Raw genomic sequence first — 27,598 nt, forward strand, 5'->3', positions numbered from 1 at the left:
GGATGGTGTTCTTGGTATGGTACTCATCATTCTTCTTCCTCCAAACACGTTAAGTGTAATTATGGCCAAAAAGTTCTATTTTGGTCTCATCTGACCACATGACTTTCTCCCATGACTCCTCTCGATCATCCAAATGGTCATTGGCAAACTTAAGACGGGCCTGGACATGTGCTGGTTAAAGCAGGGGAATGTTCCGTGCCATGCATAATTTCAAACCATGACATCTTAGTGTATTACCAACAGTAACCTTGGAAACGGTGGTCCCAGCTCTTTTCAGGTCATTGACCAGTTCTGGGCTGATTTCTCACCTTTCTTATGATCATCGAGACCCCATTAGGTGAGATCTTGCATGGAGCCCCAGTCCGAGGGAGATTGACAGCCATGTTTAGCTTCTTCCATTTTCTAATGATTGCTCCAACAGTGGACCTTTTTTTACCAAGCTGCTTGGCAATTTCCCCGTAGCCCTTTCCAGCCTTGTGGAGGTGTACAATTTTGTCTCTAGTGTCTCTGGACAGCTCTTTGGTCTTGGCCATGTTAGTAATTGGATTCTTACTGATTGTATTGGGTGGACAGGACTGTTGTCTTTATGCATCTAACGACCTCAAACAGGTGCATCTAATTTAGGATAATAAATGGAGTGGAGGTGGACATTTTAAAGGCACACTAACAGGTCTTTGAGGATCAGAATTCTAGCTGATAGACAGGTGTTCAAATATTTATTTGCAGCTGTATCATACAAATAAATAGTTAAAAAATCATATAATTGGGATTTCTGGATTTTTTGCACCTACAATGACAATTTCAGACCCCTCCATGATTTCCAAGTGGGAGAACTTGCAAAATAGCAGGGGGTTCAAATACGTATTTTCCTCACTGAATATAGTCTTAATTAATATCATATAATAAATATTATAATAACATTTTGTATTCTATTATTATTTTGATAATTTTCAGTTTTTAAGTGGCTTTCTAATCTTTGCTCTGTTCTTTTACTGAATGCATGCAGACAGAGCATTTCTAATACAGTGCACATACATCTTCACTGGGAATCGAGACAGTGATGTAGACCACAGAAATATGGTCATGCTGAGATTGTAGTGGTCTCAGTTTCACGTAGCGTTGATGAGTCACACGTTTGATGTGGTCAGGCTGCAGGCCTTCTTGTCTTCATACTCATCTACTCCTATTTCATACCCCTTTGAATCCCCCAACTACTATTATCTATACGTTCATCTCAGTTTCTTATTTCACAAAGGATGCATGTATTTGATCAAAAATACAGCAAAATCTAATATTGTGAAACATTAAAACAATTTAAAATAAATGTTTTCTATTTGAATGAATATATATATATATATATATATATATATATATATATATATATATATATATATATATATATATATATATATATATATATATATATATATATATATATATATAATTTCAAATAGATAACATTTATTTTAAATTAATCACCAAAGCTGATTTATCACGGTCCTTTTGAAATCATTATAATATGATGATTTGGTACTCAACAAACATTTTCTTGAAGAAAGTAAAAAATAGTTCACTATTTTTTTGATTTAGAAATCTTTTGTAACGTTCTAAAAAATGTACTGTTACTGTTAATCGGTTAAATGCCTCCTTGCTGAATAAAAGTAGCCTAGGCCTATTCATTTTAACCTCACTCACCTTAATTGGTTAAATTTAAATGTTTTATTATTTACCACCTAGGCTAAATAAATGTAAATATCATAAACATAAAAACTATAGTGTTTTGATTAGGACATATTTAAGAAATTAAATAGGCTATCATAATCATATCAAAAACGTTAGTGTTTTGCTTATAATAGGCTATGTCATATCGTCAGGGACGCCACGTTAATATGCGAGATCAATAATGAATCAATAAAAATTTCCCATTTACTGTTGAAATGCATGTCAATAGACATTTTGCACAGGGTAGGCTACATATGTAGCATATTCTGAATTTTTAATGGGAGATCCATTGTGTCAAAACGCAAGTGAGTCGTATTCCATTCCTTGCATGACGTCACAACGGGTAGGGCGCAATCACATGGATTTCGGGGCTGGACAGGAAACGGAGACGCCAGGAACGCGCATCGGTCCGCAGCTCAGAACGGGAATGGAAGCTGGAGAGATAAGGGAGGCTCGCTCGTCTCATCACCATCACCACCATCATCATTAATAAGCGGACGGCACGGGCAGCGAAACCCCGATTTAAACGCAAGAGGTCCTGGGATTCTGTCGCTGGATTTGCGCAACACATCAGCGTCTTTTTTCCATTGTTACCGTTTCCCTCGGACAAGACAGAAGCCGCAGAACCGTCGGCTGGTTTGCGACAGTAAGCGCCTACTCTTTATTTATATTCGCTGCAGCATGCGACCTCTTTCTGAGATAAAGACATTAATGAACCGAGCACAAGCATTTGCTTGTGTGTTTCACGCTGGCTGTGTATTATTAGCTCATTAGGGATACACAGAGGAAAATCCAGGGAACAGCCCTGAAATTCAGACAGCTGTGCAGTGCCTTCATGTCTGAATACCAGGGCTGCTCCTTGTGTAAAAACACCCCCGTTGTATTCGATAGTAAAATACTGAAACGAATAACGGCATCTTTTAAAAATGCTGATTTGTCAGATTTTGCAGTATAGAATAAAGAATCAGGAATAATGAGGCGAGATTGATCAGTCTGTCAAATAGGGGATGGGGTGCACCTCCATCTATCTGAATAGCCTACATCTGCTGTTGTTCCCGATCTTGAGGGTGGTTGAGATGGCAAACCTTCATTTGACGAAGCTATTTGTCTTGTTTCTGCTGTTATCGCTTTTCCCCCCTCATTGTACCTGGTTGAGTGTGTTCTGCAGTAACACATACTGCAAACAGATGAGCTGTTGCCAAATTGGACCTCCCCTACACACACACACACACACACACACACACACACACACACACACACACACACACACACACACACACACACACACACACACACACACACACACACACACACACACACACACACACACACACACACAGAGAGAGAGAGAGAGATATCTTCAGGCTCCACCCTTTGCCATCACAGCTGTGGGTTTAGTGCCAGTCTTGGTGCCCGTGCAATGGGGCCTATTTTTCAGACATATTTGTCCAGCTTGTCCTGAGATTGTGTATCCATTTATTTCAAAATATTTATTTACAGAAAGTCAGTCTCTGCACTGCAATATCCTGGCTTTAAATAGATTTTCAGCATGTAAACACTAAAACAATTCACAGAAAAACAAAAATGTATCATGATCAATCCAATTTTGGCCAACAATGTGAAAATATAGAATAATAATAATAATCAATTCAGAAAATATTTATTTAAATAGTTCACTTTTACATTTTTACACAGCATTTTTGTTTCAAGCTAATGTTCTTTTAAACTTATTATTCATGAAAGAATCCTGAAAAATTGTATTATGGTTTCCACAAAAATGTTAATAATTTTCAACATGTATAATAATAAGAAAATGTTTCTTGAGCAGCAAATCTGGATATTATAATAATTTGGATCATGTGACACTGAAGACTGGAGTAATAATGCTGAAAATATAATAGTTTTCACAATATAATAGTTTTCTGTGACACACACACACACACACACACACACACATGTATTTTATTCTACTTTTTTATGCTACTCTTTTTATGCTACTTTAACGGTAGATTCCAAATGACCATCATATAACTGTCTATAAGAATGTATATAGTATCATCTTTCATATGCATATTTGATGGCTTCAGTATGCATAGAGGCTAGAGGTCAACTGAAAGAGCTCAGATCTGAAATGTGTATCATTGGTATAGAGGAAATGTTCTTTGCAAGCTCTTTACCTCAGATCTTGGAAGCTTTACTGCGCTTGCTGCTGGTAATGCATTAAACTTGAGGTTTATTTCTCCTGCAACAGACTGCTGTTGCTTCAGTCTAATCCAATGGGAGCAGTAGAATATTTGCTGAGAGTGAATTGAAACAATGAAATTGTTTAGCTATTTATATAAGAATAAAGTTTTTTTTCCTTCAGTGTTGCTATTTCTATGAGTGCCCCTAAAATGAATTGTTAGTGGTATGTGCAGAATTAATTTTCAATACTTCTCACCATATGTGCAGCAGTAAGCCAGTGTCCATTCCCACTGGGTTGCTCCTTCTAGAGCTGGCCTACTATACCAGAATGACGTCAGGTGATTGTGAAACTAGGGTGGATGCTGGCTGTGTGGACCCTGGAGTCCAGATGCAGAGAGTCTAGCGCCCTGGATCTTTTTCTGCTTGACAGATTCTTTGTTCTAAGTGATCGTAAAAGAGTCCTGTTAAAGATTCAGTAGGATTTCTGTGTTGCTGACCTTTGCAGCATGAGTGGCAATCTGACGGCTCGCTATATGTCCACTCTCAGTATTGAAACTGGAGACGACTGCGAAGCTCTTCGGGATGTAGGAAAAGAGTGGGCGAAGAGGAAACGGGCAGCTCGGCTGAAAGGGAGTGAAATGATTTAAATGAACAGCGTCCCACGAGTCTCGGACGAAAGGACGTCCTTTGTTGGGGCAGGAGCAGGTCAACCGCGTGCATCAATCTTCGATGCAGCGGCACAAGTGCAATATTGCTAATGTTTCGTGAGGGAGGGAGGACTTCGTGGCAACTTTAATCAGCTCATTTAGGTGACATCTGCTCAATAGCAGCCCAAATGTATTGTCAGGTGTGTGTGATCTGTCATCGGCTTAGTTTCTGTCATGAATGGCACTCGTCTGTCTCGATGCAGATGTCTGCTCCCTTGGATAAAACAGACATTAGACCAGAGCCTGATATGTCATCAGAATGATTTGTCATAACCCCCCCACCCGTCTTCATCACACTGCAAACATGTAAAGGTGGAACGAGGTGACTCATGTCAGAGTGTTTGTACACATGGCCTGTTGAGCTTTGCATTGTGATCCAATGTTTTATTTAGGCGTGTTTAGTTCTGGTATTATGTTCACATCAATGTGAACTGTCTTACAACAATGGCAGATTTGGCCCCCTTGCATTGGCTTCCCTTCTAACAGCACTGCTTACATTGTAACCTGCCTATATTGGGTAAAAGATTAAAAGTGTTTACAGCCTCTCAACCACTGTTGTTTGAGAAACATTGGCAGCTGCCACCAGGCAGTGAGATGGCTTCATCTGTGTGTGTTTGAGTGCCAAATTGTTGGAGAGGGAGATTCATTTCGTTCATGCTCTCAATTTACTATCAAAATGCATGAATTATTTACAATGACCAAAACAACTGAAGCAGCAACAGATCTTCCCCATTGTGATTTCGATATATAGAGATATATATAAATACAAATTTAAATATATAAAAATAATATATAAAATAAATATATAAATATAAATTTTACCAATCCAGCCACGGGCCCATCCATCTGGCCCATCAAGACTCACTCTCATTTCATCAGTCCATAAAACCTTAGAAAAATCAGTTTTGAGATATTTCTTGGCCCAGTCTTGACGTTTCAGCTTGTGTGTCTTGTTCAGTGGTGGTCGACTTTCTGCCTTTCTTACCTTGGCCATGTCTCTGAGTATTGCACACTATGTGCTTTTGGGCACTCCAGTGATGTTGCAGCTCTGAAATATGGCCAAACTGGTGGCAAGTGGCATCTTGGCAGCTGCACGCTTGACTTTTCTCAGTTCACGGGCAGTTATTTTGCGCCTTGGTTTTTCCACACGCTTCTTGCGACCCTGTTGACTATTTTGAATGAAACGCTTGATTGTTCGATGATCACGCTTCAGAAGCTTGGCTATTTTAGGACTGCTGCATCCCTCTGCAATATATCTCACTATTTTTGACTTTTCTGAGCCTATTAAGTCCTTCTTTTGACCCATTTTGCCAAATGAAAGGAAGTTGCCTAATAATTATGCACACCTGATATAGGGTGTTGATGTCAATAGACTACACCCCTTCTCATTACAGAGATGCACATCACCTAATATGCTTAATTGGTAGTAGGCTTTCCAGCCTATACAGCTTGGAGTAAGACAACATGTATAACGAGGATGATGTGGTCAAAATACTCATTTGCCTAATAATTCTGCACTCCCTGTACTAAATACTGAAAAAAGGGTCTGAATACTTAGGACCATGTGATATTTCCATTTTAATTTTTTAATAAATCTGCAAAAATGTCAAAAATAATGTTTTTCTGTCAATATGGGGTGTTGTGTGTACATTAATGAGAAAAAAATAAACTGAAATGATTTTAGCAAATGGCTCAAATATAACAGAGTGAAAAATTAAGAGGGGTCCGAATACTTTCCGTACCCACTGTACATGTGTTTTTGTTTATTTTCGTTTATTTAAATGCCTGGTTACTTGCAAATGCATGGTCACTTTGACTCATAGGTAAGTAGATTTAAACGTTCAAGCCCGATTAGTCAGCAAAAAGCACTTTCAGTTCTTGCACGCTCCTAGCGGCATCAGACAGCGCTGAGAAACAGTCTCTCAGAGAATGCATGCATATACTGAAATGAGATAATTTGCTACATGCACGCTTTTAAGCTTGGATGCTTAAAAACGCATCAAATGATAAACTTTCATGACTGTGCAAAACAGCAATGTCATGTGAACGTAATCACGATAGTGAAGTCCAAAGTCCCAAGCGGTTGACCGATTTCTGTCGGTTAATCGTGTCTACCAGTATATCGCCCACCGCTACGAAAGAGTTTAAGCAATGTTTAAAGGCATTTTATTTGTGAGTTAGAAAAATGTACACATACATGGAAGAATTGATCTCGATAAAATATGTAACATGCATTTAGAAAATAGATGATTTTTCATGTCATGCCGACTTATGTGTATCAGTGTTACAATATTTTCACCTAAAATAAGCCATTTGTAGATTGTTTCCCCTAAAAAGTGAACATATTGTAGTTCTGTGGTCCTTTAACAGATTGGTCTGTCTGTTTGAACATCTTGACCAGCACAGCAGCATGTGCCCACCAATTGTGTGAGTTTGGGGACAGGACTATCTGATTGACCAATGGCATATAGGTTTGGAAAAGCTAGTTTGAAAGCAAACCTCATTTTTGCAATTACGTTTGGACTGGAGATACTAATGGCACAGAAATTACACTTTCCAAAAAGCTTCTTTGTCATGCTTTCTACCTGATGAAATGCTGTGTTGCAAGTTGGGTCTTCAAATACCGTGAAATGTCACAGAAAACAGAATGTACGTTAGACAGGCTACTTTCAGATTTGTGTGCTTATCCGATCAGATTAAGCAATTGTGAATAGTAAAAAATTGCATGCAATTTTTTTACGAATCCATTTCAAGCTACATTTATATGTGGATTGAAATCCTATTCAAATGTATGGGCCAGGGCTCACAAAGTCCAATGTCCTGGGGCTATGTGTTTTCCAGATGGGCAACCAAAACGTAAGCATGTCGGCAGGCCGGTGAATCTTAAATAGTGAAATAACATTTATTTCTTGATCTACGTTGTTCAGTCTCTTGACTTAAATTTGAAGAGCATGCGCCCACGTGTGTTTGTGGTTTGCGCTTATATCCACCAATCAGGCTGGCTAAATAATAAAAAAATAAATCATTCACGGGTGGATTAGAGATAAATCATTGTGTTTGTTTGATAAATATGTTTTGAGAGCCCTATCAGAGATTTATTCTGGTTGCAGCTTTCAAATCAATCCCTCCCATGAACTGACAAGGAAGTTGAAGCTCATTAAATATGCAAATCTCCTCCAATCCTAGCCGAGGGCGTTTACTTCTAAGTCTCCAGTGCGGCACGCCCATCAAAACCCAGAGTTCAGGAGAGAGCCTCAAAACCAGTGTAAAAAATAGCCTATTACTTATTAGTTATGATGTTTTTGGATGTAAAAACCCTGTGAACGTCATAACTTGACCTCAGACAACAGCATAAAAAAATAAAAAAGCCAGTTCAGGACAACTTTAAAGTAATGCCCTGACATTCAGACTGTCAGTCCAAATCTGATTTTTAACAAATTGTATATATAAATAGTTGTGATACACAGTGTGGTGGACATCAATAATTTTAGAACACACAAATAATACACAAATAATCAGATTTGGGCTGACAGCGTGATTAGTTTTTGAGTTAAGCTATTTTAATTGCCATCATTAGAGGCTGCACCCACTGTTCTGTCATTAACAGCATTTTTATAAACGGCTGATTAAATAAGATCTACACCTCAGATCCTGCCTTGAGTGTTATATATTTGACTTATTTCATAATCTTCTTTGACAAACTCTTTAGGTGTGTTCACATTTGCCATTTAAGGAATTTGACAGATGAAAACCGTTCATTTTATTAGGAATCCACGCAACTGAAAATTTCACATGAGGGTGAAGAATTTCACCACACTCACCCTCATGCTGTTGCAAACCCGTATGACTTGGCACGATATTCATTTGGATAACACAAAGGTGAGTAAACGATGACAGATTTGGATTTTTGGGTTAACTAATCCTTTAAGACCACAGATAGTGGAGTGGTCTTTTGACATGCTGCAGCCTTCCTTCGAGCTCCTTTAGCCACTGACAGTCAATGAGATTAAGTGTCACATTATACTGCCGCCAAGATTTTATGGACACAGTTGACCTTGGCAGCCTTCCTCCCCACGTCCCTCTGAGAGGACTGGCTGTTTCCCACAGGACACGGGCTAAAGGGAAAGAAGAAATGAATAACCAGTGTTCTATCAGTTCTGCTCAAAGACTACCATCAGATGAGTGTGAAGGAACACTCAGTGTGTGCTGTTTGTCATCCTTTTGTGCATAACTGACAGACGTTTATCTACCCTTGCATTCCTCAGGATTGCTTCAGAAATGCAATACATGTGATTCTTATTATGAGGCACCGTATTAAGGGATAATGTACAGTCAACTGCTCATTACAAAATAAACCAGATGGAATAATCAGGACCCCAATGCGAAGCAAATGTGTCTTGTTGGAACACCCAAAAAGAGGTGAAGTAGTAATGAGTAGACACCGTATTTCTCAGATGTGATATGGGACCATAATACTGTAAAACCCCCATTTCATTAACAAAAAAAGCCTTAACTCTAAGGTGTGTTATGCAATTCAGTGGTCATACCAAATGATTTATTTGACAGCAGTATGATTGACCAACCAGAATCAAGTATTCCATGTAATAAATCTTGTTAATGGTTGTTCCACATTATTGATGCTCAATGTTGATAGAGAGATTAAAATGTGTTTGTGGTGAGGCAGATTTGCCTTTGGCGCTTTCTAATATTGTTGTAAGTTCTAAGTTGTTTCTGCCTGTCTGTCTGTCTGTCTGTCTGTCTGTCTGTCTGTCTGTCTGTCAGTGCTGTTGATCAAACTGTGTTGAAGTTGTCAGCAGTTGCATTTGGTGATGAAAGGTGGTATATTGTTCATATCTAAGTAGTTTGTATGTCATGATATTTTGATGATTCATACTGTGGCGGCCTGAGCAGCTTTTGTTTTGGTGGATAGGTGGAACAATGCCTCACCCAATGTAAATACACATGGGTGTATTTCAGCCACGTGTATTTCAGTATTTCAACATGTTTCAGCCAATCGGCTCTCCTCCTCCTCCTCCGGCAGTGTGCAGATTTGGTTCCAGTAAAAGGCAAAGAACCGTTTAGTAAGATGTTGTGTGTAATTTAGTGGCATCACATGATGTAATCTGTTTGTTTGAGAGACCCAAATTGGAAACATTGGCACCAAGGATTTGAGTTTGGAATAGCATTTATTTGATAAAAAAATACAGTAAAAACCGTAAAATTGTGAATAAAATAATGTTGTTTTAATAGCTATATTGTAAAATGTGATGGTAAAGCTGAATTATCAGCATCATTACCCCAGTCTTCAGTGTCCCATGATCCTCCAAAAATCATCTAATCAATGAAGAAAACATTTCTATTTTTTTGCAGCTTAATTTTTTTTGTAGAAGCTAAGCAATGATGGATAATAATTTAATGATAAAAAAATGATAACTCACTAAATTAAACTAAATTAATTTGTATTGAAGGTGGTCATGTATTGAGAAATCAAATTTTCTTGGATCTTTTTGCATATAAGGGGTCATTGTACTATAATAGTACGTTTTTAAACGCGACTCTGCAAACGACAATGCAGGTTTTTCACTCGTTCAAAAATAATGAACTATGAATAGCCTGTAAGAATGACAGTGTGACAAACAATGGTACAATCATAATTCTGTTTACATAAAACACCCCAAGTCATCGTTTGTCAGTTATTGGTAAATTTGTCAATAATTGGCACTTATTTTAATATGAAAACAGTGGGCGTTTACTTCCTAAGTCTTAAATGCAGCACGCCTATCAAAACGAATGTTTGAAAGAGATGGTCAAAAACAGGATAGAACATAGCTTATTACATGTAAATTAGGAATTTTTTTTAACTTAAAAATCTTGATAACATTGTAAGTGGACCTCAGAGAACATTAAAATGCACCCCTTTAATAAATGAAAATAATACATTAACATTTTAATTAACAAAGCTTCTCATTTAATATATTAATGTATTAAGTATATTCTCTTTCTAATCTAGATCCATCATCTGTTTTATTAAATGCAAAGCTGCACAAATTACAACCAAAGACATAGAGAGTAAAAAAGAGCCCTTATATAAGATACCTCATATTAGTAACATAAGAATATAGGGGTGCAATAATTGTGCCTCAATATATTGCAATACAAACATGCAACAATCTATCGTGGATAGTGACAATCAAACATTCAAGTTTACAGAGTTTTAGTGTCAGTATACATAGGGCTGGACGATATGGCCAAAATTCATATCACGATATTTTTCTTAATTTCGGTCGATACGATATAATTCCGATATCGATATGAATTATATAAAAGCTTTAGAAAAAACTACTAAGAACTGCCACAAAGGATGTCTGTACCTACAAACTTCTGAAAAATGTATTTGCCAAGTCTATGAATAGTCCTCCTATAAAACTATATAATATTTTAGAAATAAAACCAGTACAAATAAATTAATGTTCACCTTTTATTTGTATTTAGCCTTTATATGAAAAAGAAATGTGAAATCAACATCAAATAAACATAAGACTCTCAGTTTATTAATATTAATATCTTTAAGTTTAAACTATAATATAGGCTGATTATATTATTCTTAATATAGATTAAACAAAAGTGCTTCAGCCAGGACTCAGCCTGACTCAGAATATTCTAGCGGAGGGATCTTCTTCAGATGGTGGATCTGCTTCACAGCGTACAGTGCTCCTATGCCGCAGACGCAGTTTATTGAGCATTTTCTCAATAAGGAAGAAGTTTTAAATTTCAGTGAAGAACAATTCATAGCGCTCTATTTTCCATTTATGCAAAATTATAGCATATATTTAATACTGCATTAATTTAATTAAAAATGCAGTAAACAACGTAATACAGTGAAATATTATTCTGATCTACATCATCTGTTCATTACGTGAATATATAGTAAAGTGTCATTTATTTCTGTGATCAAAGCTGAATTTATCATCATTACTCCAGTCTTCAGTGTCACTCATCATTCTCATATTAGGATTTGATGCTCAACAAACATTTATGATTATTATCAGTGTTGAAAACAGTTTTGTTGCTCATGATGCTCCTTCATTGTTTTCATATATTGTCGCAATCGTCTGACTGTCGATCGTCACCTTTCAGCTCATAACGATTTGTATGTAACGTCCTTCAGCTGCAGCTCCAGCGTGACAGTAACGTTAGCTCTGCGAATCCGCTTTTGGACTTTCTGTGAGAGCGTCCTCCTCATATTTAGATACGAATAAAATGACAGGTCATGCATAGATAATTTTTTGTCTCTGAAATTAAATCTTGATGTATTCACGTTGGTTTCTATGTATACACTTGCCCGTGACCTTAAGAAGCGCGCAATCAACCGAGGTTAGAGAAAGCGGTCTTTAGCGTCCCTGTTAAATTGCCCGCCCTCGCTCCAGGTAATGCCGTTTGGAATCCCGCCCGGAGCGGGTCGACTAGGACCGGTGAGACCCAGTAAAAGTGCGGGGGATAAAAATACACTTTATTAAAAGTACGGGGGACACGCCGAACCACTTCCACCCCACTGAATTAACGTTAGTCTTTCTTCTCTTATCAACTATTTCTTTCTCCTTACTTGTGGAAGTTCGTTCAGTCACATTTGTGTTGCAGTCAGGGAAACTCTTTTTGTAGCTAAAAGTAAAACTTGCTGCGTTGGATCTATCAGCCTACTGCTGAGCACTGGCTGCGTCTCTGTGGTGTACGTCATCATGCAAGTAGCCAATCATGTTCTGCTCTTTCTGACGGCTGCGCCCTGAACGTCAGTCAGTGAGGAATGCTGTTATATATTTATCGAAATATCGGAAATGTGTTTAAAAATCATATCACCGTTATTGAAAAAAATTATATCGCGATATATATTGATATTGAATTATTGTCCAGCCCTAAGTATACATTAAGATTTATGTGTATATATTGTGTATATTTATGTGTGTATATATACTGTAAAAAATTATTTAGAAAAAAAAGTTACCTGGTTGCCTTAAATTTTTGGTTCATTGAAATTAAAATTTTGAGTTAATACAATGAATTTTTTTTGAGATTCCACAACCTTTATTAAAAGATTATTAAAAGATTTTGTCAGCATATTGGGTAATAATGTGTGTGTTATTTCTGATGACGCAGTGAAACATGCCAAATTGTGCTATTTTCATGATTTATCACATTTTTTATGTGGTTCAGATACAGAAATATTTTGAGTTTCTATTTATTAAACTAATTTCCTTCATTGTATCAACTCAAATTTTTAATTTCAATAAACTAAAAATTTTAAGGCAACCAGGTTACTTACTTACTTAAACCAACAAAAACCACCAAAAATTTTTTTACAGTGTATATATATATATATATATATATATATATATATATATATATATATATATATATATATATATATATATATATATATATATATAAAGCTTAATGTATACTGACACTAAAACTCTGTAAACTTGAACGTTTGATTGTCACTATCCACGATAGATTGTCTTATGTTACCAGTAAAAAGTGGCCAACATTATTTTACATGTAGCCTATCTATTCAGTGATAGATGCAAGCATAGTATTTTCAGCTTCAGAATCATGAAAATTTGTATTTGGCGTCACCAATTAAGCATTTTGATCAACAGTACATTTTTTGTTAACCTTTTACCATATGTCTTAGAGAATATCTAAATTCAAGAATATATATATCCTGACAATATCGTTATATGTATCGAATGTACACTGTTAGAAGAAAAGGTTCTATCGGCACTACATATTTGGAACCCTTAAAGGTTCTATATAGAAGTATAGTTGAGTATACTCAAAATAACCTTTAATGCTAAAAATGTTGTATAATGACAAGAAAGAACCCTTTTGGCACTTAAAAAGGGCTCTATATAGAACACTGACAAAAAATGCATTTATTATTTAGTATTTTTGTCTTGTTTCTAGTCTAAATATGTAAAAATTCTTACATTAAGAAACAATTACTAGACAAGCAAAAATTGTCTTGTTTTGGGAGAAAATAACTCAAAATTAAGACAGTTTTTGCTTAAAATAAGCAAAATAATCTGCCAGTGGGGTAAGTAAAATAATCTTAAAACAACATTATTTTGCTTACCCCATTGGCAGATTATTTTGCTTATTTTAAGCAAAAACTCTTAATTTTTAGTTTTTTTTCTTCACCAAAACAAGACAACTTTTGCTTGTCTAGTAAATACTTCTTGTTTTAAGAATATTTAGATGTTTGGACTAGAAACAAGACAAAAATACTAAGTAAGAAAAGCATTTTTTGCAGTGAACCTTTTATGGGTTCTGATTACGTAGCGCCGATAGAACCTTTTAAGATTCTATATAGAACCTTTTCTTCTAAGAGTGTATCGTTGCACCCCTATTAGAATTAGTGTAAGTGTCAGACTATATATTTCATTAACACCACAAGAAGAGGGTCGGTTTTATAGGATATTTTAGATATTAGCAAGAGTGTATTATTTTTGTTCAACATGACCAAAGAAGCGACTTGCTAGCGGTTGGCTATTAATTCTAGCGACCCACTGTGTTAGTCCTGACCTACTCTCGTAAGGCAGCCAAGTGTGTTCAGAGAAGTGAGAGAGTGACAATGTGGGTAGAGTTCGCATGATAGAGCATCAACCATCACTGCTGTGCGGTCTCTCTGTCAGCTCAAATAGTGGCAGACGTGTCTCTGACTGCGTGAATACCACAGTTATCTGTGTTCCCAAATATCAGCTCAAACAAATCTTTGCTTGGCCTTGTTGATGCAATCCGAGCGTTCACAAGTTGTTCTGTTTTGACCTGTAAGTGGTTGAATCTCTTAGATCTTACCTTGATGTAACCACGCAACCCAGTTTGTTATTGTATTTATAGTGGTTTAAATAAAAAGTTGTGATCTCTCAGCAGCAAAATTGTAGACTTGCCAGAAAGCCTTGATCGTAAAAAAAAAAAAAAAAGAGTATGAATAGAAGAAACTTTCTGGCGAGTTGATATAATGTTGAAATCCGCGCTTGGAAAATCTAACCTCATTTGCTTTTGGTTCACTCGTCTAATGTTGTCGTTTCCGTCGTGCCAAGCTTTCTGCTCTATTCCCTGTGTGGTGGACCGGGGGAAGAATGAGAGGATGGAGATCAGGATGCAGGTTTATGTTCTTCTTCCCTCTCTGTTTGTTGATTCATTGCGCGTTTATTTTACTAGCTCAATCTGTGAGCAGTGTCAGCTGGTTAAGGTCAAACTCTTGTTGAAGGTGAATGAGAAATGTAGAGATTGGCAGTATTTTAATTTGTCTGACGTAGTGATGAAGAGAGAGAGAATTTTGTATGATTCATTTTAATGGATTCGTTCAGACCGTCCATGTTAATGAATACGCATTCAAAACAATTCATTTGCCTTTTGAGTTGAGGAACTTTAATGCTTTTCGACTGTTATTTAAATTCATGTTTCATTAATTTTGAGATCAGTATGGGAAATACATGTTAACAAAATTTTCCCCTCTAAAGAGATGTTATATATACCGTTTAGCTACTTTTTTGTATTAACTTTTATTGCAACTACAAAAAAATTGCTGTTTTTCGGTAAAAACTGGCAGCTGTGGTTGCCAGAAATTTACAGTGAAAAAATACAGTAGCAAGATTTTAGGTTTTACAGATATAAGTAAAGTTTACAGTAAGAAAAACTTATTTCATTAACTGAAATAATGTTAAATTACCAACCTATTGAATATATTATCTGTTATGGACCTTTGCTATATACTGACAACCACCAAACACAGACACATGATGAATCAAAGCTCATTACAACAAGAGCAGCTTTTTCAGGTCCACGGTGTCATTGACACAAACACTAAACACCATCCTGGTAACACACGACGTAAAAATGCAGTGAACACTAATTAATCAACATTAGATGTAACATTAAACTTTGTACATAACTGATTAGAAAAAACTAAGAAACAGTTATTTCAACAAAAATACAAGTGTCATGCCAGGAATTTCAATTTACGTTTTTTTTTTTCCACTGTAAATTACAGTGACTTGTTCTCTTTCACTTCCAAAAATGTAACGGTATTTTACAGTAAAATAACATTAAATGTAAGGTCATATCTATATAGTATATCATCATATATAGTACAGAAACTTTCTATTAACCAATTAACTGTTTTTCACCATAGTATTTTACAGTCTTTTACCATTAAAATCAAGATTTTTTTTATTACAAAAGGGTAGCTTGACTGTAGTTTGAAACTTTAGCTTCCCAAGCTACAAGTTACTCTCATAATTCAATGTAAATTTCAGCTCTGGGAGTAACCGTATCCTCTATATATCCAGCTCTAAGAGTGAACTCCTTACCGAAAATCATTTGATCGTGTTATGACATGTCTGGAACAGCTGTCGTAATGCAAGGAGAGACATAATTACATCCCAGCTGTTTTTCCCTATAACACATCCAGCTAAAGGAGAGGCAAATGATCCTGGATCTTCATTGTTGAAGTTTGTTCAGAATGAAACTTTTTGTTTTTTGTTTTTGTTTATTGAAAATGTATTTAAAAAAAAAGGTTTTGCCTGCTTTTGTCAGGAGGAAGCGTCATTCTGTGGAAGCTCTCTGAAAATTGTCAGAAAAGTTTAAGATGTAGGCCAAAGTTCAGAAGAAATTTCCAATCTCTCTGAAAGCTGTAATGGAGAAATTGAGACAGAAAGTCTTTAGTAAGGGAAAGGAACGTGTATCGAGGACTAAAGCTGTCCTCTTTCACATAAGTTGGATTAAGCATATTGTTGCCTGTTACTATTTTTAAACAAAATTTAAATGTAATTATTGTTAATGTAAAATATTTAAATGTATCTGTTATTATGTTTAAAATATATAATTTGTTAGACTACACTAGCCTTCTTAAAGCCCCTGTTTGCAGTCTGTGTCCGTGTGCGTGTGTGTGTGCACGTGTGTGTGTGTTATGAGGATTCACCTCCTTTGTGTCGTCATGGCCTAGACCCTCCTTACACCATCCCAGACTCTCAGTGGGTGGCTGAAGAGGGGTGTGTGTTTACTGAGTTTAAATGTCTGACACAGCAGACAGCTTCATGCACATGCCCTCAGTCCTAAAGTCATAAAGGGTGCAATTAGGGCTGCATGGGCGATATGGCAACAAATATGATCACAATATGTTTTTCCATATTGTTCAATTTTGATATTTATCACAATATATATTTTGATATTGCTGCCAGATTGAAGAGTATTCCAACAGTGACTGAAGCCTAGAGAGACCAGAGAGTTCTGGGGTATATGTCAGTAGTTATTAAAGGGATCCCCTGGTGTTGAGACTTGTATGGCTTAATATAACATAAATGATGTCTCTTACTGAATTATGTGGTAGAAAACCCATGAAAGATCTACGTTATTTAAAAAATCGATTTTATATTTGGACCATGGGCGGCGCCATTTTGTTTGCGTTCTAGGTTGATGACGTAGAGTGGTTGAACTCCTCAATCAGCTGGCGTTACCCGTTGCTATTTTTACCACAACGCAACTCGAAAATTGTTTCAGAGTTAAACAAAACAAATGAATTGCTTTGTAATTGTACTTAAAAAACACTCAAACATACATGTGCACACAAACTCACCTACACAAGTCACAAACAGATCGGCGGGCGCGCACACACACACCTGACTGCTCTGTCTCAATCGCATGCATCATCACCAAAACATCCTCTCTTCCTCACGTTACTTTATCCCATCGTCCTACCTAGATATTTCCCTCTGCTGGTTACATTAGGCATTATAGTTAATCTACTATCAACAGTCTATCTAGGGAACAGGATGTGTTGAACAGGATATCAACACAGGGAATAGATTGAGGGTTATGTATGCGCGCGCAGTGCGTGCGTGTGTGTGTGTATGTTCGCGCCGATCTGTTGGGGTGTGTGTGTGTTCGCGCCGATCTGTTGGGGTGTGTGTGTGTGTGTGTGTGTGTGTGTGTGTGTGTTCGCGCCGATCTGTTGGGGTGTGTGTGAGTCTGTGTGAGAGAGAGAGTTTGTGTGCACATGTATGTTTGAGTGAGTGAAGTCGGACAGCTGTTTGTAAATCGGCTTTACTCGTTATTGCGGTGGAACGTGAGACTGAATGACTGCACTCGAACATGTCCACTGGTGTCGGACAACACTACAAATGTCCGTCCCTTCAAATAATGCCCTATTTAAGGGTATAGGGTCGATTTCAGATTCAGCCCCTGTCGTGGAGACTGAGCAGCCCAACATCTCGATTGAGACAGAGCCTGTCGTGTGCGCGCCCGCCGATCTGTTTGTGACTTGTGTAGGTGAGTTTGTGTGCACATGTATGTTTGAGTGTGTTTTAAGTATAATTACAAAGGAATTCATTGGTTTTGTTTAACTCTGAAACAATTTTCGAGTTGGTAAAAATAGCTACGGGTAATGCCAGCTGATTGAGGAGTTCAACCACTCTACGTCATCAACCTAGAACGCAAACAAAATGGCGCCGCCCATGGTCCAAATATAAAATCGATTTTTAAAATAACGTAGATCTTTCATGGGTTTTCTACTACATAATTCAGTAAGAGACATCATTTATGTTATATTAAGCCATACAAGTCTCAACACCAGGGGATCCCTTTAAACAATGAACGAAGCACACGAGACAGGAGTAGCGAACTTTATCTTGTTTACTCCTTCCCTTCCACACATTACATCATTACACAACAGTTCAGACTTCCTTTCAAAATAGGTGTCCACAACAACAATTCACTTATGAACATAACCGGTTCATTAATGACATTTTAGAATATAACAAAAACTGAATAACAACGTAAACTTTTAACTGTGCAAAACATTATTATAGTGATGCTCCTCGATGTTCAAACATTGTAGTGTGAACATTTTTAAGATTTGAGGGGAGAAAATCTGCAAAGATTCTCCTGAAGTGTGTGCTGCAACCAGATTTTACAATCGGATAGGATTTAAAAACTCCTGTAGTGTGACAGCTCCAGACAAAAAATGACACTCAAAAGTTAAAACTTAGTCACGCATGTAGCTTAAACATGCAACCTCTGCATCTGTTTTTCAGGCCTTTGCGCTTGGCTCACTGCAGCATTGGAAAGATGATCATAACCCTTCATTTTCTAGTGAGCTTTTTTTTTTTTTTTTTTTGCTTCAAATCTTCCTCTTGCTCGTATTCTCTCCTCCACCGCCATAGGCCTCCTAATGCTGATTGACTGCATTTATTGTTGTGTCTAGTTTTATTGGTCCAACCAACTTTTGAAACAGCGTTTTTCAAATATCGCTTACCCCACCTTTAAGTGAACATAAACAGTTGGGAAAGAAAATGCATGTGTAACAGCATGTGTAATGCAATGTCTCCCAACCTTGTTTTGCCACGTCCTTGCACAAACATTAATTGCCTCAAATGGCATATAGAAACTAGATATTATATTAAAAGTACTACTCCCATTTAATGAGAAACTTGAGCTTAAGTCAGGTAGGAACACAATAGTATGATGATATTGATGATGATAAAACAAGAAATTTACATAGCCATAGCATTTTGACCAGCGAACAACATATATTTAGTCTTTCACTGGAACAGCCGCATATAAGGCAGTAAGTGTTTTGCATTACGTTTTAACTGTCGCTATATGGGAACATTGGACAGGCGCTCAGTTTTCTTGTTTTTGAAATCTTATGCTCAAAATCTCATGATACAAAGGAAGCTATGCACAGATATTTAAAACAGTACCGGTACATTTGCTTCAACTTGAGGGCAAATACCAGACTAAGATTCTCCGCTCTTCAAATACAAAAACCGTTAGCCTTTATGGAGATAGTGTTTCTTGAGTAAAGAAAATGCTGTACCTTACTCAAACATCAGTGCTTTATTTACCCATGCATTGCAAACAAACAAGCTGAGATCTCCAAACTGTGACTGACACATTCTAAATGGAGGCGGTGGAGTTATGAGGTTTGACTGATAGCTTGAGGAGCCAGTGGTTTAGTCACAACCTCTTTTAAATGCCTTTTGTTTGTTAAATATATTAGTGAAACCCACATACACAGATGTAATGGATGACCAGTAGCATTAATTTTATAGAACAATGACGAAATGTAGAGATTCAAGGTTTCGGCACGACAGCACAATGATATATTCTTATTTTTTAGCCTTTATTTTTTTTACTTTTTTTTTCCAGAATTTCAATATTTTCATGGGAACTCTGGTAAAATAGATCCGTGTGTCAGGTCTTAAAGTGTCATCAGCCTAATGTACCAGAGAATATTAAAAATATCTATATAAGGCATTTTCCCCAAGGTATCGGTCTAAATTGTGGCTAGTATCTTTGGAAAACCACCGTGGCTGGTGAGCAAAAGTTTCATGCGAAGCTTTGACTGTAGTCAAAACTTAATGTGAGTTTGATTGCTGCACAATGAAAAGGTATCAGTGGTGCGCAGAAACTAATGGGCTCCTTTGCGATTAAACCTAGAAATGCACACCATTATTTGTATAAAGGTGATAAACACAGATTGCTACTGTAGTGTGAAAGTAGAGATGGTTCACGTATTTGTGCTCCTTCCTCCTGGATATGGGATAGAATTTCAAAGCAGATCTGGAGTTCATATGATGGGTCTTCAGTAGACTCATGCCTAAGGCGTTTGCTCGTTTGGAATAGCTTGTCATTTGTGTTTTGCTTTCATTTTCATTGCTATATTCATCGTGTGTGCATGTGCGTGTGCGTGTGCGTGATGCTGTGGAAGAAGCGATTTATTCAAATTTTGTCCAGTACCAAAAAGCTGATTATTATTTCTATGTTGACGCTGGTGAATAGATGATATTAAAATGTATTAATATTTTGTCTAAAAAAAACTAAAAAGAAAATGAAAGTATTATTAAGTTAGTAGTATTTTAGTGATTCATTTTAAGTGAGTGTTTGAAAAAACAAACAAAAAAATACAACTGGACGTTCTTAATTAATAGAATTTTATGAATTACAAATGTTCATTATCTGCGTATAGATGGTTATGAATAATGCCTCACAACGCCATGCCATGTCTACCGGCAGATCCCAGTGCACTGAGTTGCAGCATTTCCGGGAAAGGCCAATAGCCTGCAGAGAGATCGATATGGATGAGGTATCTTCTCATGCTTTATCTACCACCCAGAGGGAAAAACAGGAAGTGATCTCTGTTGTTATGAGTCTTTACATTTCTGACATTTGAATCTAAATTGTTTTTACTCTGAAATACTGACACATTCTGCTGATGCCGTTAGAAATCCCATTTGTACATGCTCGCTAGTTTCTCTATAACATCGCTTCATCCTCCGGATATGATTCTATTTTTGTATAGGAGGAAATGGCTGCAACCAATTTTGTTCCTGCTTTGTGTTGTTTCTCCACCAGCTTTATTTTAACACCTCTTTTAATCTGTCCATTCTTGTTGCTGTGTTTTCCTGCTATGATCCTATGTATAAGTGATTGTCTCTTGTTTATCCTTATTGACTGATGCTATTTTCATCAGTGGCCACACTAACACAAAGGCCGTCCCGGTTTAGCTAGCTCTCAGGGAAGGTGGTGCGACTGACTTTCTGTCCATGTGGCCCAGTTTAGGCTACTGGATAGGAAAGCCTGACATGTGGTCATGGGAGTTGGGCCACTCAAAGCATAACCCTCCCATAAAAGACAAGTACACAGAGAGGCTTTTGTGTGAGATTTGTTGGAGGTCGTAGTGGGTGGTTGTTGAGTCATATTTTTGTGTTTATGTTCATCTATGTCACTGGCCAGAGACATTTCTAAGTCTAGATGGACCACGTTCCTTCCTTTTTTCTTTATGTGTGTCTTATATGCAACAAGAGCCATTTCACACTTTTTACAAGAGTCACATGGTCACAGAATGTGCGCTCCGTCAGTGGCTAATGTAACTTGCATATCTGCAACAGCTGGAGTAGCCACATTTAAGGTGCAGTCCCATGTACTGTATTGTTCAGAAATTTTCCAAAATGTAATTCAATACATTCAATAGGAATCCAGGAAATCAGGAATTTTGTGTTTGGACGAAAGTTTTCCTCACACTGATTTTGCACAGATTCAGAGCATCGACTGCAAACTTTGATTACTCTGTGAGCTGTGCTTCATACATCATTACACTACTGACAGTAGACAAAGGCCGCTTTAGCTTGCAAAATATCCAAAAACCACTAGGCCAGTGTTATATATTTTGTTCAGTTGAGTTCTTACAATATAATAATAATAATAATAATTCATTACATTTATATAGCGCTTTTCTAGACACCCAAAGCGCTTTACATATAGAAGGGGGGAATCTCCTCAACCACCACCGATGTGCAGCACCCACCTGGATGATGCGACGGCAGCCATTTTGCGCCAGAACGCTCACCGCACACCAGCTGACTGGTGGAGAGGAGACAGAGTGATTAAGCCAATCAGGATATGGGGATTATTAGGAGGCCATGATGGACAGAGGCCAATGGGCAAATTTGGCCAGGATGCCGGGGTTACACCCCTACTCTTTATCGAAGGACATCCTGGGATTTTTAATGACCACAGAGAGTCAGGACCTCGGTTTAACGTCTCATCCGAAGGACGGTGCTCTTTGACAGTACAGTGTCCCCATCACTATACTGGGGTGTTAGGACCCACACAGACCACAGGGTGAGCGCCCCCTGCTGGCCTCACTAACACCTCTACCAGCAGCTACCTGGTTTTCCCATTTGGTCTCCCATCCAGGTACTGACCAAGCTCAGCCCTGCTTAGCTTCAGTGGGAAACCAGTCTTGGGCTGCAGGGTGATATTTGGGATGTTGGAAACATCCCAAATGTTTCCAACTACACTCACCTAAAGGATTATTAGGAACACCATATACTTGTTTGACCCCCTTTCGCCTTCAAAACTGCCTTAATTCTGCGTGGCATTGATTCAACAAGGTGCTGAAAGCATTCTTTAGAAATGTTGGCCCATATTGATAGGATAGCATCTTGCAGTTGATGGAGATTTGTGGGATGCACATCCAGGGCACACATCCCAAAGATTCTTTATTGGGTTGAGATCTGGTGACTGTATGGGCCATTGTAGTACGAACTCATTGTCATGTTCAAGAAAACAATTTGAAATTATTTGAGCTTTGTGACATGGTGAATTATCCAGCTGGAAATAGCCATCAGATGGGTACATGGTGGTCATAAAGGGATGGATGTGGTCAGAAACAATGCTCAGGTAGGCCGTGGCATTTAAACGATGCCTAATTGGCACTAAGGGGCCTAAAGTGTGCCAAGAAAACATCACCCACACCGTTACACCACCACCAGCAGCCTCCACAATGGTAACAACGCATGATGGATCCATGTTCTCTTTCTGTTTATGCCAAATTCTGACTCTACCATCTGAATGTCTCAACAGAAATCGAGACTCATCAGACCAGGCCACATTTTTCCAGTCTTCAACTGTCCAATTTGGTTGAGCTTGTGCAAATTGTAGCCTCTTTTTCCTATTTGTAGAAGAGATGAGTGGTACCCGGTGGGGTCTTCTGCTGTTGTAGCCCATCTGCCTCAAGGTTGTGCGTGTTGTGTCTTCACAAATGCTTTGCTGCATACCTCGGTTGTAACGAGTGGTTATTTCAGTCAAAGTTGCTCTTCTATCAGCTTAATTCAGTCGGCCCATTCTCCTCAGACCTCTAGCATCAACAAGGCATTTTCGCTCACAGGACGGACGCATACTGGATGTTTTTTCCCTCACCATTCTTTGTAAACCCTAGAAATGGTTGTGCGTGAAAATCCCAGTAACTGAGCAGATTATGAAATACTCAGACCGGCCCGTCTGGCACCAACAACCATGCCACGCTCAAAATTGCTTAAATCCCCTTTCTTTCCCATTCTGACATTCAGTTTGGAGTTCAGGAGATTGTCTTGACCAGGATCACACCCCTAAATTCATTGAAGCAACTGCCATGTGATTGGTTGATTAGATAATTGCATTAATGAGAAATTATGCATTAAATTAATTTAGAAATAAATTAAGAAATTAATTGCATTAATGAGGGTATGCTAGTGTGGTGCCATTAGGGCATTCTGAGGGTATATTCACTCCTGGCATGTTTGGTTGGATTCAAATGAACCCTGCTGCGATTGCTCTGTTAGTGCGGATCATGTGAATAAGTGTGAACACTGCCATCTGAACCCTGGTGTACACCAAACAAGCAGACCGAGACCACTGAAAAGATGGCCACACTATCAGCTTCAGCTGAAATTCAGCTTCGCCATCACAGGAATAAATTATTTAAAAACATTAAAATAGAAAACTATTATTTTACTTTTAAATTTCACAATATTACAGCTTTTTGTTGTTGTATTTTTAAACATAAATGCAGCCCTGTTGAGCAGAAGAGACTTCTTTAAAAACATTAAAAATCTTACCGTTCTACAATTTTTGACTGGTAGTATTCAACAATCACTTTTAGTCCTGCACACGGCATTGTTTTGGATGTTCGGTAAGTTTTGTTGCAAAATATATACATAATAAAAGCTGACCAATCAGTTGTGTACCAGTTGTGTATCAGATATCCCTATGCCTTTAGGTTTGGTATCTTTAGGTTGTTTTAAGCAGACCAGGACTAAATGTTGTTGTTTTTCGGTCCGGACCAAACAAACCAAGCAAAGCAAAATACATTTGTAAAAACACACTAAGATTTTCTAAGATGAACAAACACAGGCCAATTAAAATGCCTAATTTGAAGTCACTGTAAGTCATTTTGGATTGCAGCATCAGTCAAATGCGTGTGTATTTAAAAAGATTGTTTTAAGGGTGTTGCTATGTGGTTGCTTGGGTGTTTGGGTGGTTGCTTATAGGCCCAAGTTAAAACCGCCATCCACCCTCGAGTGCCAAAGATATTCTGGTATCTAGATATGGTAAGTTTATGGGACATTTTTGCATTTTTTTTATTTGCCACCAGACTAAAGGCATAAGTCGGATAAGTTAAAAGAAAAATACTACTACTGTTCAAAAGTGTGGGTCAGTAAAATGTTTTTGAGAGAAGTCTGTTATGTTCACCAAGGCTGCAGATTTTTGATGAAAAATACAATACAAAGTCAAATGGCAATATTGTAGAATAATATTACAATTTTAAATAACAAATAACATTTTCTAATATATTTTAAATGTAATTTACTCCTGTGATGGAAAAGCTGAATTTTCAGCATCACTACTCCAGTCTTCAGTGTCACATGATCCTTCAGAAATCATTCTAATAGGCTGATTTGCTGCTAAAAAACATTTATCGTCAATGGTGAAAACATTTGTTGATATTTTGTGGAAGCCATCTCTGCTGAATTAAAGTATTATTTTTTTCCAGAAAAAAAAAAAAAAACTGTTTAAAATTGCAGTAGGCTATAGGTCAGACATTTTGTGTTTAATATGGGGTTGGGGGGTTCCAAAAATAAGTATGAGTAATAGTGATGGTTGCCTTCGCAAACACTGCAAATGAGTTGTTCTGCCCTCTGGCTTGTCACAGTGACCTATCTAAGAATGTGCTTAGATTTTAAAAAAATGATTTTGACATAATTAATTAAATCTTTATAGTTTTTCTCATTGAAATAGTTTTTTGGGATTGCAAACAATCCCCTGTTACAAGCATTGCTTACTGAAATGCCATAGATTGTACATTGAAAAACATTGGGTTGCAGTACTCTTTTCTCTCTTGTGAGCTGCTTGAGTTCTAATTATCACCACTAGCTATGATACTAGAGTGTTTTCTTGAATGGGTGAGAGTAATTTTTCTCTGGGGCTTCAGAGAGAGAAAGAGAGAGAGCAAGAGAGCGAGAGAGCGCGTGTGTAGCGGCTTTCATCATTTAAACACCCATCAAAGCCATAGTATGGCCTCTGGTCCATTCCTTCTGCAAGTCCTATTGACCTAATAATGACTCTGACTCTCTCCACTGCATCCCTCCACACCACCAGCAGCTCACAGGCTCTGCCAGGTTAATTATTTCAATTCCAAACGTAGCCCTGGAGGTTGAAGAGACAGGTGACACACTAAAGCCCCTGGCGGTGCAGTCAGAGGCTGTCAGCAGCTCCCTCCGTTCCTCTTTTAATCTGTGTCTGTTCGGAGGGGGGAGCGGTTCCTCTCTACAGCTCTGACTTTGAAATGAGAGCTGTATGGCCAGACACACACACACACACACACACACACACACACACACACACACACACACACACACACACACACACACACACACACACACACACACACACACACACACACATTAATATAACAAATACACACAGCTGCCTGCTTCATCTGCAAATGAAAATAGGGAAGCATGACCTGATATAAGCTGCTGTGACTAACAGTGTTTATTAAACATCAGTCTGTAGAATGCTGTTGTATTTTTTTTTACTCATTAATCACCAAGCTGGATCTCATTAGACCATTTGTATAGGAATTCTTAAGGATTTGTAAAATAATACATTTTGTCGTGGGACATGTTGGGTATTAAACCAATATTACCTTTGAAAATGTTTTACAATTACGCACACTTGCATGTGATAAAGACTCAGCCATAGAAGTAGCCTAATAAAAGCTGTGTTATTTTACATGGAAGCATCCATGTAAAATCACGGGAGCAGCCATACTTATGCCATAGTTTTCACAGTTGAAATAGAGTAACCTCAATAGGAAGCTGCGCATGTGGGCGAAAGATTTCCACACAGCAATTTTCGCTTCAAGTTGACCATGTGAATTCTGCAGTGTTGACCAACAGAAAGCTTCTTGATTTGAAAGTGAATTCTTGGCTAAACTGAGCGTCATATAGATCAGTACACTGACTGGCACAAGTAATACAAATATGCTTTGTAAATAGTGTACCATCACTAATTTCAGTTCATTTCAATTCAAACACCCATGAAACGATTCCTAAATGACCTCACTCCTAAAATGATTTGAATGGACCCACTTTATATTAGCTGGCCTTAACTACTACACTGTAAAAAAAAAAGGCAAATTTTGAACTTTTGCAGTACAATCGACTTGGATGTTTAAGTTATTTCAACTTAAATTATGTTAAGCTGACTTTAAAAAATGAGTTACATATTGTATAACTAATAAAAAAAAGTTTACCATTTCTTAACTTATTTTGATGAGTTAAAACAATGTAAAAACATATGTTGTCATAACTTATTGAACATTTAATTTTTTACAGTGTACGTGCTAACATATTAATTAATCATTTGATATAATGCACTTATTGTGTACATACATGCTTTTACATTGTACTTACATTTTTAAAAATACCTGCATGTAATTACATCTGTAATTAATTTCTGTAGTAACATTTGTAATTACACAGTTGGCACTTCCCTTACACCTGACCCTACCCTTAAACTGACCCACACCACCACACCTGTCCCTAACTATACCCATATCCCACCTCAATATCAGCAAAGGTGTTTTGCAATACAATTTGAACACAGTAAGTACATTGTACTTATTTTTTGATGTAAGTGCATAGTACACACACCTAATATAAAGTGGGGCCATTTGAACAAACAGCGAACGCTAAGACCTATTTTGGTGCTGCCGCTGATCCAGACAGCTGTCATGTATAGGTAGGAAACAGCTTCACGAAGTCTTTTCAGTCACACAGTATCATTATTTCTGTTACAAATATTCATCACAGAAGAACATTGATACAAGTTTATGGTTAGGACATTGGCTAAACGCTGATGTCTACAGAAACGATCAAAATACACTGTAAAAAATTATTTGTCCAATAAGTTATGACAACATGTGTTTTTACATTGTTTTAACTCATCAACATAAGATAAGATTTTAGAAATGTTGAACTTTTTTTTTTATAAGTTACACAAAAGGCAACTCATTTAGCATAACAGTTTAGCATAATCTAAGTTAAAATAACTTCCAAACTTTAACATCCAAGTTGAAAAATTTCAGACTGTGACTTTTT

At 37.4% G+C, this 27,598-nt stretch overlaps 1 protein-coding gene across 2 annotated transcripts in view; it reads left to right on the top strand.

Moving 5' to 3' along the window:
- Nucleotides 1-2,088: 2,088 nt before the first annotated feature.
- raph1a (Ras association (RalGDS/AF-6) and pleckstrin homology domains 1a) overlaps nt 2,089-27,598 on the top strand; it is a 96,794-nt gene continuing 71,284 nt past the window's right edge. For both annotated transcript variants that reach the window (XM_067443517.1, XM_067443518.1), the window contains exon 1: nt 2,089-2,368. The gene's annotated coding sequence lies outside the window, so the exon portion shown is untranslated. The remainder of the gene's footprint in view (nt 2,369-27,598) is intronic.

Source organism: Pseudorasbora parva, chromosome 5 (genome assembly GCF_024679245.1).
Source record: "Pseudorasbora parva isolate DD20220531a chromosome 5, ASM2467924v1, whole genome shotgun sequence".
In the NCBI taxonomy this organism is placed as follows: Eukaryota; Metazoa; Chordata; class Actinopteri; order Cypriniformes; family Gobionidae; genus Pseudorasbora; species Pseudorasbora parva.